Source organism: Tupaia chinensis, unplaced genomic scaffold (genome assembly GCF_000334495.1).
Source record: "Tupaia chinensis unplaced genomic scaffold, TupChi_1.0 Scaffold000133_1, whole genome shotgun sequence".
In the NCBI taxonomy this organism is placed as follows: Eukaryota; Metazoa; Chordata; class Mammalia; order Scandentia; family Tupaiidae; genus Tupaia; species Tupaia belangeri.
Genome location: NW_006159602.1, coordinates 5,269,293 through 5,279,049, shown reverse-complemented (window position 1 = coordinate 5,279,049; position 9,757 = coordinate 5,269,293). Strand labels below are relative to the sequence as shown.

General features: G+C 42.6%; 1 protein-coding gene across 1 annotated transcript in view; it reads right to left on the bottom strand.

The window, feature by feature from the left end:
* TBPL2 (TATA-box binding protein like 2) overlaps positions 1-9,757 on the bottom strand; it is a 27,501-nt gene that overhangs the window by 2,642 nt on the left and 15,102 nt on the right. The gene's annotated exons all lie outside the window — the stretch shown is intronic.

The window sequence follows — 9,757 nt, the reverse complement described above, 5'->3', positions numbered from 1 at the left end:
GCTTTAGGGCACGTGCGCTCGCCAGACAGACAGACAGAAAGAGAGAAATCACCCCCCGGGGGGATGGTCACGCCGCAATCCCTTCTCCATTCTCCTCTCAGGATCTTGGGCACGCACGCACACGCGCCCGGCGTGAGTTTTAAGCCACCAGGTCCAGGACGCAAACTGCTGTCGATTACGTGGGAGTCCAGCGACATAGCCATTACGCTAACTACTGGTTCCCTAATTTCATTTTTACATGAACTTTTTGATGTGCCCTCATATGATTTATAGGAAATATTCAAAAATAGGTAAATTGAGCCAGCCAGTGACATGGTAGTTAAAGTGGCTGGATCCACACGGTGACACACCCACCCTCTCATGAGCACATGCACCTATAGCAAAACAAAACAAAACAAAAACATGATAGTAAATAATCCGTTGTATTCTGGGGTATGGCATAAGTACAGAGAAGCCATCCCCTCAGCAGTTTTTAAAAGATTTTTTTCTTTCTCTCAACACCATGATTCCTTTAGCAGCATGTTTCCAGCATTCCCAGGTAGGCCAAGGTGTTCCACAGAAAACCCTTGTGGTAGTCCTACAAGGGACTGGCTGGTGTTAACAGAGGGGAGAACAGAGCTGGTGCAGCTGGCCGCGGAGAGCGCAGACCTGGCTGGTGTGGTACAGAGAAGCCAGCTTGGCTACGTGTCATTCCATGACTGCTTGCCCTGAGCAGAAAGTGCCTTTCAAGATCTATTTTGGAGGTTTATTATGTATATCTGGTTCTCAATTCCAACAGTTTAATGAAGATCTAAATAAAATACTAGATCCTACCTTAAAAAAAAAAAAAGACTGTGGATTGGTGGTTGCCAGAAGCTCCTAGGGAGGTGAAAGTGGGGCAACTGCTTCATTATACAGGGTTTTATTTTGAGCAATGGAAATGTTTCAGAACTAGATAGACATGGTGGTATAGTCACAGTATGTACTAAATGCCACTGAACTGCTTACTTTGTAATGGGACTTACAGGAATTCCACCTTGATTTTTAAACCCTGTTGCTTTAAACACATTTGCATGCCAAGAACAAGAGAGCAGGAACTTGGCCATGAGGGAATGGCCATGCCCAGTCCCCTCCCCGTCTTTTCTCCTGTTGGGATCTTGGGCACTCATGCACACGTGTCCAGCGTGTTTTGCCAGCCACTGGGTCTAGGACTTACACAATGCAATTGACCATGTGGGAGATATCAGCCTTAACCACCCTCACCTCAAATTTTAAAAAATGAAACACTCAAGGATGAAATCCTTATAAGCTCTTTTGCTTTTCTTGGAGAGAAAGAAAAAGGTAAAGAGTTACTTATTCATTGCTGAGGTATTTACTATTTGTAGGTCTCCACTTGCAAAGATGTGTGTAAGGAGTGAGAGAGTTACAAACATAAGTAAAAGAAATTCTAGGGCCAGCCCTGTAGCATAGCAGTTAAGCTCTGTGTATATAGCCAGATCCCATCAGACTGCCTGAGGTTTGAATCCCAGGCCCCACAGCTTCAAAAACATGCCAGGTACATGTGCTTGTATGCCCCAAATCTTTTTTTTTTTTTTTTTTAGAGGTTTTTGTTCTAGGCACGGTTACTGAAGACAGAGACAGAGAGACAGAAAGCGAGAAATCACCCCCCAGGGGGGATGGGCATGCTGCAATCCCTTCTCCTCTATTCTCCTCTCAGTATCCCGGGCACGCAAGCACATGCACCTGGCGTGAGTTTAAGCCACCAGGTCTGGGACTTGAATCGCAGTCAACCACATGGGAGTCCAGTGACATAGCTATTACTCCAACTGCTGGTCCCTCTGCCCCAAATCTTGATGACATGGAGGAAAAGGGATCGCAATGTGACCATGTCCTATGGTGTTTATGGGGGAGGGGGCTGCTTTCTTACTCTCAGTCTTGTGAGTGCTCATGCTCTCTGGCAGTTAAAAAAAATTAATTCTATACTTTTAGGGTAGGAAAAATCTTTAAGTCTTAGCAGATTTTTAGTTACAGCACCAAACTTCAGTTTCTAAAAGATGAGTTTTTGTAGAAACTGAATGAAGAGTTGGGAAAGCGTGAGTACAACACTATCAGAGAACTCCCTGCCTCTGGTTTTACGGGCTTTTTGGCCTCCACATACAGTTGTTTAGAACATTGTTCTTGGTGGCTGTCCCAGTTGTGCTCCACTGTCTGCTAACACACACATGCCCCCCCCCCCTAAAAAAAGAGTCCAAACCAAGTCCTTCTTTTTACATTTCTTCGAAGTATAATATATCTAGATCCAACATTTTGGATGGCCATGTACTCTATTCCACTTTCACTGAAAAAAAAAATCATACCTAAGACCATTGCGTTCATGCACAGAGAGTATACATGGGAGTCCCATGGGGAGTGGAAAACACTCATCACCCAAGAAAGAACGGACATCAAGAGGCATCATTATTTTATATCACAGAAAAATGACATTAGACACAAAAGGGCTTTAGGGAAATATCTAGTACACTGTCTTCATTTCATAGATGAGGAAAATGAGGCTGAAGAAATTGGAGTTTCTTGAATCACAGAATAACAGCCATAAGAGAATAGCTCATGTCGCTTCTTTTTTTTTTTTTTTTTGAGGGGCTTTTTTCTCTAGGGGGGGTACCCCTCCCAGAGACAGAAAGCAGGAAATCACCCCCTGGGGGGATGGCCACGCCTCAATCCCTTCTCCTCCATTCTCCCCTCAGGATCTTGGGCACGCACATACATGCGCCCGGCGTGAGTTTAAGTCACCGGGTCCAGGACTCGAACCGCAGTCAACTGTGTGGGAGTCCAGCGACATAGCCATTACGCTAACTGCCAGTCCCACATCGCTTCTTTTACACCAAAAGCCATCCAACAGACATTGCCAGTTTTTGTAACTTGATGTTAAAATCATGAGACGTGGTCAGTTCAGTCAAACATTTCCTCACTGAAATACTGGCACCAAAATCCCACTGTCGAATTAATAGACAATAATCAAAACCCTGGGTTTAGCGCCACACTCCAATGAGATGACCCTGGACTCATAAACAAAATTGACCATTCCTTCTGACTGCCATTGACGGAAATAAACATCATTTCCAACCTTGGTTACAGAGATGGAAATTCTGTGGCCTGGCTTTGAGACCAAACATTAAGGACTCAAATGACAGTTTACTCCTAACTCGCTGTGAAATAATGGGCAAAGTATTCACCTCTGAGTTTTAGTATCCTTATCATAAGGACAATGGGCCCTCTCGCAAGGCCTATTGAACTGATAGTATAGGGAGTAAGTCTTGTAAACTCTGACATTTTATAAAATCTAAGTCATTTTAGTGTCCTAGAAAAATATACTTTGGGATTAACAGCATTGGGGTGGCTGGTCCACATATACAAAGTTTATCAAATGGTTCTATAGGAGCCAGCGTCACATGGTCATTTATGTCTATCTCCTTCACTAAGGCTGAATTCTTGCCAGATAGGAAGTGTTACGGTCACCACTGTATTCTCAGCACCTAACACAGTGCACATATGGGTTGGCACCCAACATATATTAAACATGTCACTTGTCAATAAGCTTTATAAGCTCCTCCCTACCCTTTAGCTAGGCCAAATATCCACCTCCAATACTACTTGGATTTTCCAATTCTATTCTTTTTTTTTTTGGAGAAGTTTTTGCTATAGGGCGTGTGTACTCGCCAGAGAGACATAGAGACAGAAAGCGAGAAATCACCCCCCAGGGGGATGGCCACACCACAATCCCTTCTCCTCCATTCTCCTCTCAGGATCTTGGGCACGCATGCACATGCCCCAAGCATGAGTTTAAGCCATTGGGTGCAGAACTCAAACCGCACTCAACTATATGGGAGTCCAACGACATAGCCATTATACCAACTGCTGGTCCTTCCAATTCTATTCTTATACCAAGTAGTAACCACATATTTGGTTTTCTGAAATGAAGTCACATTTATGTGCACAAAAGTCAACATTTTACAAATTAAAAAACAAAAACAGGGGCCAGCAAGTAGCATGGTGGTTAAGGTGCTGGACTCCCACGTGGCTGATCGCAGTTTGGTCCCAGACCTGGAAGCTTACTTTCTCACTTGCTCTCCCTCTCTGGTCAAATTAAATAAATTAAATAACATTTTAAATGGCATTAACCCTCTCCCTCAAGACATTAATTTTACAGTATAGACCAGTTTGATCTTGGCGGGAGATTACTGGTAATGCTTGACAGGGATTCTCTGTTCTCTCTTTGGCCCATTCACTGATCAGACTTGCCATTTTTCTGCTGCACTTTCCCCTACTAATTTCCACGAGCCATGGATGTTGAGCTGATGGAGGGTGACCCTCCGTAACAACGACCTGGCTTAGTCCTTCATGCTGGAAGGAAATAAGTATGAAGCATTTTACGCAATGCTTTTGACTTTATGTTCCTATCATCGGGTCAAGGGATCACGGCGAAATTCCAGTCTTTTTCAATGATAAGGAAAAACCAAAAGAGTAGATTTTTACTGAGATAAGAGCTACTGTTTATACCATGCGCCCAGGACTGTGTTATACCATGCGCCCAGGACTGTGTTCTGTTTCCTCACATCGCTTAGAAGGCAGCTTTATGGCCACCTGCACTTTAGATACAGGGAAACCAAGGTCAGGAGCCTAAACCCACTCGGGTCAACAGCTGTAAATGGTAAAGCCTGGATCCAAACTGGACAATTGGTCTTGAGTCCATCCTTTTAGCTGCTGCACCTGCTGACTCCCCACTGAGACAGTAATTATCATTCCTTCTGCTGACAGGAATTAGGAAAGTGCCCAGGAAAGCACAGGAGTATTTTCATAAATGTCTAGAGAGAGAGGGCAGTTTGCTGAGATGCTGGGCAATGGATGGGCTGCCACGTCCCCACTGCCATACAACTGTATAACACTGCTGAAGTTGGGAACCAGCAGTTAACGTAATGGCTATGTCACTGGACTCCTACATAGTCGACCACGGTTCGCATCCCGGACCCGGTGGCTTAAAACTCATGCCGTGCGCATCTGCGTGCGTGCCCAAGATCCCGAGCAGAGAATGGAGGAGAAGGGATTGCGGCATGACCATCCCCCCTGGGGGGTGATTTCTCGCTTTGTCTCTATGTCTGTCTGTCTGGCGAGCGCACGTGCCCTATAGCAAAAACCTCTCCAAAAACAAACAAAAAAACACTGCTGAAGTTACTAACCCTGTTGTCCCCATGCCACAGGTCAAGAAACAGGTGTAAATACAGCTTCAGAGTTGACTAGACCATGTGTCAAGTCCTGACTTGGCACAATGGCATATAATATACAATTTATATGAATTAGAATGTGTGATATACAATCATTATTATTATTATTGTGCCTGATCTTAGAAGTGAACATTTTTCTGTCTGTTGTCTATTGTTCTGGCAGAATCTAGCTACATTATTAATTATACTGTGGTTTGAGAAAAACAAACCGAGGTCCTAAATGTCACGTCAGCCACAGAAAGCCAGCAGGGACCTTGGAAACCAGCGCAAGCTCAGCCCAGTTCCGCTGCACTCTGCCATCCCCTATGACCCTGTAGGAGAGCAGCGATCGTCTTCAGCTCACTTCACTATGGTTAGGGCCTTCAGTTGGAGCCCTGGACATGGCAGCTGCAGCCCTGACACTCCAGGAGAGTGAGATCGTTTTATCTAGCTGTTTCCAAAGACCCTGCAAATGCCGCATGATACAGTGGTTTCTAATTGCCACATGTGTGTACTGTGTGCTTTTGCGTTCTAGGCGAGAACTTCGTAGTTTGTACCTGGGCAAGAGCTGAGGTCCATTGTTTTCTATAGTCAAACTCAAAAGGCACGTGCAATTTCAATACTTTATAACTTTCTAGGCAAAATTACTTACCCTGGTGGGACCTCGCTTTCTGAACATCTCTGTAGTATATAGCTTCACCACACCGCACTAGCCACATGTGAAATTCTAGGTGCCCATTGGAAACCCTACTTGAATATCTTCAGCCACAGCTAAGCAGACTTAAATAAACCTCCCGGGTCTCCCTTTCCTCAGGTGTTCACTCCACATTGGGCTCTTAGAATTTTGAACCCTTTGCAGAGAAAAAGAGTCTAGGTACCTAAGATGATGGAATAAGGAACATTTGTCTCTAAGGTAAGGCAAAGTAACCTAAACTATGTTGCACTAGAAAAAGTAGTTTAAGACAATATGTCATCAACAGGTTAAAAAAAAAAAACAGTAGATGATAATTGATCATCATTTCAGTAGTAAGGTATGGCTTGACTTTCACTTAATACTAGCAGAATTTCAGTTAATACATTTCATACCCTCTTCCACAAAAGTGATCTTTGAATACTGAAAAAAAAAAAAAAAAACCAAAAAAACAAAACCAGTCTATGCCATGTACTGAAAACAATTTTTAAAAAGTTATTTTTTGAGAGAGAGAAAGAGGCCCTCCGACAGGGTCTTTACTCTGCTGTCTGTTCTCAGTGTCAGCTAGCCTGATTGTGGACATGCGGACAGCACCCAGCACGCTCCCTGAGGCAGCCCCAGTGCCCTTCCCATGGGTCCAGATGTGTTCACCACTGCACCATCACCTGGCCCGTGACACACCACTTAAGAGAAGTGTATCACACAGTCTTTAGTTTGTGTGTATGTGTTAATGATACTCTTTACGTTTGTAATTTAAAACTTCTAGCAATCATGGACACGAAAGCTTTTTTAGTTTACGTTGGGTAAGTGGGAAAGCTAGTCCGAATTAAAGATATTTAAAGAAATCTCTAGTAGGAGTTGGCCTACATGTAGCAATTTTTTTTAAAAGAAAATATTGCTATAGGGTATGTGTGCTTGCCATAGAGACAGAGAGAGGTAGACAGAAAGCAAGAAATCACCCTCCAGGGAGGATGACCACACCACAATCCCTTCTCCTCCATTCCCCTCAGGATCTTGGGCACGCATACACACGCACCCACCCAGTGTGAGTTTTAAGCCACCAGGTCCAGGACTCAAACTGCGGTCGATTATGTGGGAGTCCAGCAACTCAACCATTATACCATCTGCTGGACCCACATGTGGCAGTTGTAATCTTTAATGGCACAGGTTCATAATGATACATGCCACATTATGAAAGTATGCTTCCAAAGGTCTTGAAAAATTTGTTCCCTCAAATAGGGTATGTATTTGCCTCCACCATTTACACTATCCAATGTGTAAGATAGGCTTTCCCCCTTCTTTCTCTAGAACATATAGAAGTAAACTTGGGAATCCGTCATTAGGAGGGTCTTCACTTCTTCAGAAGTAGTTGATTGCATCTGAAAATTGTAGTTTTGCTATATTCAAACTGTTCTTGAGTTTCAAACAGGTTTTCCCCACTTTGAAGACACATTAGTTCTGTCTTAGAGAAAAGCAAACTAAAAATTAGACTGGGAATTATAAAAGAAGGCTTAAAAACAGACATGCCATCTGCTTGGTGCTGAGTGATAACTATCAATTTTTCTAAAATTAATTTAAGAAGTACAGAAGACTTTTTTTTTCAGATGAGGAGAGATGTTATAAAATTCTAAAGTTTATTTGAAAGAATAGTCAAGAGGAGCTAAGAAACAAAGAGAGGCAATGAAGAGAAACGGGTCCTATCAGAGGCAGAAACCACAAGAATTAGTACTATAGCATAAGACGATAGTATTATAGTATCAATAGTATAATCCTGGATCAAAGGCAGACCAGGGAACAGACCCATAAATAAAAATCAAGGTCAAAGAAGTCATTGCATACTAGAGAGGCGTAGAATAGCACTGGGGCCGGCAGGTGGAGTGGTGGTTAAGGATGCTGGACTCCCACATGGCTGAATGCAGTTCGTCCCGTACCTAGTGGCCTTTCTCTCTCTCCTCTCTTTCTCTCACTTTGACACTTTGTTCCTCTCTGGTCAAATTAAAATAAATAAATTCAATTCAATTCAATAAAATAATTCTTAAAAAAAAAAGAATACACAGTGTTAAGTCAACTGGCTCTTTGGGTGTGGGGTATGGGAATCAGTGTGGCTCCCACATTCTTTTTGGTAGAGTAGAGTAAGATGTATAAAAAGCAGACAAAACTAGTAAACAGTTGCAAACTTCAATAGCAGGGTGTGAAAAAGAGTCAACCATTTCCCTCAAAAATTTTAAAAACCTCTCAATGTAAGAATTGCTAAAAACATGGCCGACAGGTGGTATGGTGATGAAGGGTGCTGGACTCCCACATGAAGGACCATGGTTCAATTCCCGGACCTGGCAGCTTGCTTTCTCACTTTCCCTCCCTCTCTCCTTCCCTCCCTCCCTCTCTGGTTAAATAAATAAATAAAGTTAAATAAAAGGATTCTTTTTTAAAAATTGCTAAAAAATAAGTCAACTGGAAAATGTCACAGATATAGTAAAGAGTAATGATTTAAAAAATTATGGTAAATTCATACAGATCCCTAGGGAAAAAAATAAAAGTGAATTAGAGAAAATAAGTTACATACACGTTACTTACAAGAGATTACATGTTATTGGGTATGTTGAGAAGTGATTGATTTTGGGGCTGGCAGGTGGTGTGGTGGTTGAGGGTGCTGGACTCCCACATGGCCGACTGCAGTTCAAGTCCTGGACCTGGCAGCTTGCTTTCTCATTTTCCTTCTCCCTTTCTCTTTTTCTTTCTCTCTATCCCTTTCTGGTCAAAATAAAATAAATCAATAAAGTTAAATAAAATAATACTATTTTTAAAAGTGATTGGTTTCTATTTCTGTTACCAGTGACATTAAAGCAGTGAGATAATTTTCACTAATGATTTTGAAAGTTTTCTTCTGTTTTGCTTTATTTTGAATACTTCTGAGGGTTTGGTAAAAGTTGTTTGCATAGATTGCTGATAGGAACATTTGATGTAGAGGATTACAATATAGATCTCTTTAAAATAAGCAGTTTGTACTAAGAATCTTACCAATGGTAGTATTATTAAGCAAACGCTGCTTTACTTTTTTTTTTTTAAGAGAGATTTTTGCTATAAGGTGTGTGCACTTGCCAGAGACAAAAAGCGAGAAATCACCCTCCCCTCCCCCCAGGAGCGATGGCCATGCTACAACCCTTCTTCTCCATTCTCCTCTCAGGATTTTGGGCACGTATGCAGCACACACGCCTGACATACTGGGTCCAGGACTCAAATCATGGTCCACTTTGTGGGAGTCCAGTGCTATAACCATTACGCCATCTACTGGTCCCAGCGAAAGCTCCATTTTGAGTGTCCGCACTAATAAATTAATTCTCCACACATAAAATAGTTAAAGGTTGGTGTCATTTATAAACAGCCAACACAGAAGGGACAGTTAAGAATCTGACAATGGGAGAATAAGGTTGATATAATAACATGTTATCATGGGCTCAGGAACCAAGCTTGCTGGCCAAAGTCAGCCTGCTGCCTGGGTTTGTTCATCTGTGAGCTAAGGATATTTTATATATCATTAAAATGTTTAGGGAAAAAAGTAAAAGAATGATATTACATGACACATAAATTATGTGAATTTAATATGAAATTCATATGTCAGAGCCCATTCCACTGTGTAATGTCCACAGCCGCTCTCAAACTACAATGGGTCGGGACCAGCAGTTGGCGTAATGGCTATGTCGCTGGACTCCCATGTAGTCGACTGCGGTTCGAGTCCCGGATCTGGTGGCTTAAACTCACGTCGGGTGCATGTGCCCAAGATCCTGAGAGGGGGGATGGAGGAGAAGGGATTGTGGTGTGGCCACCCCCA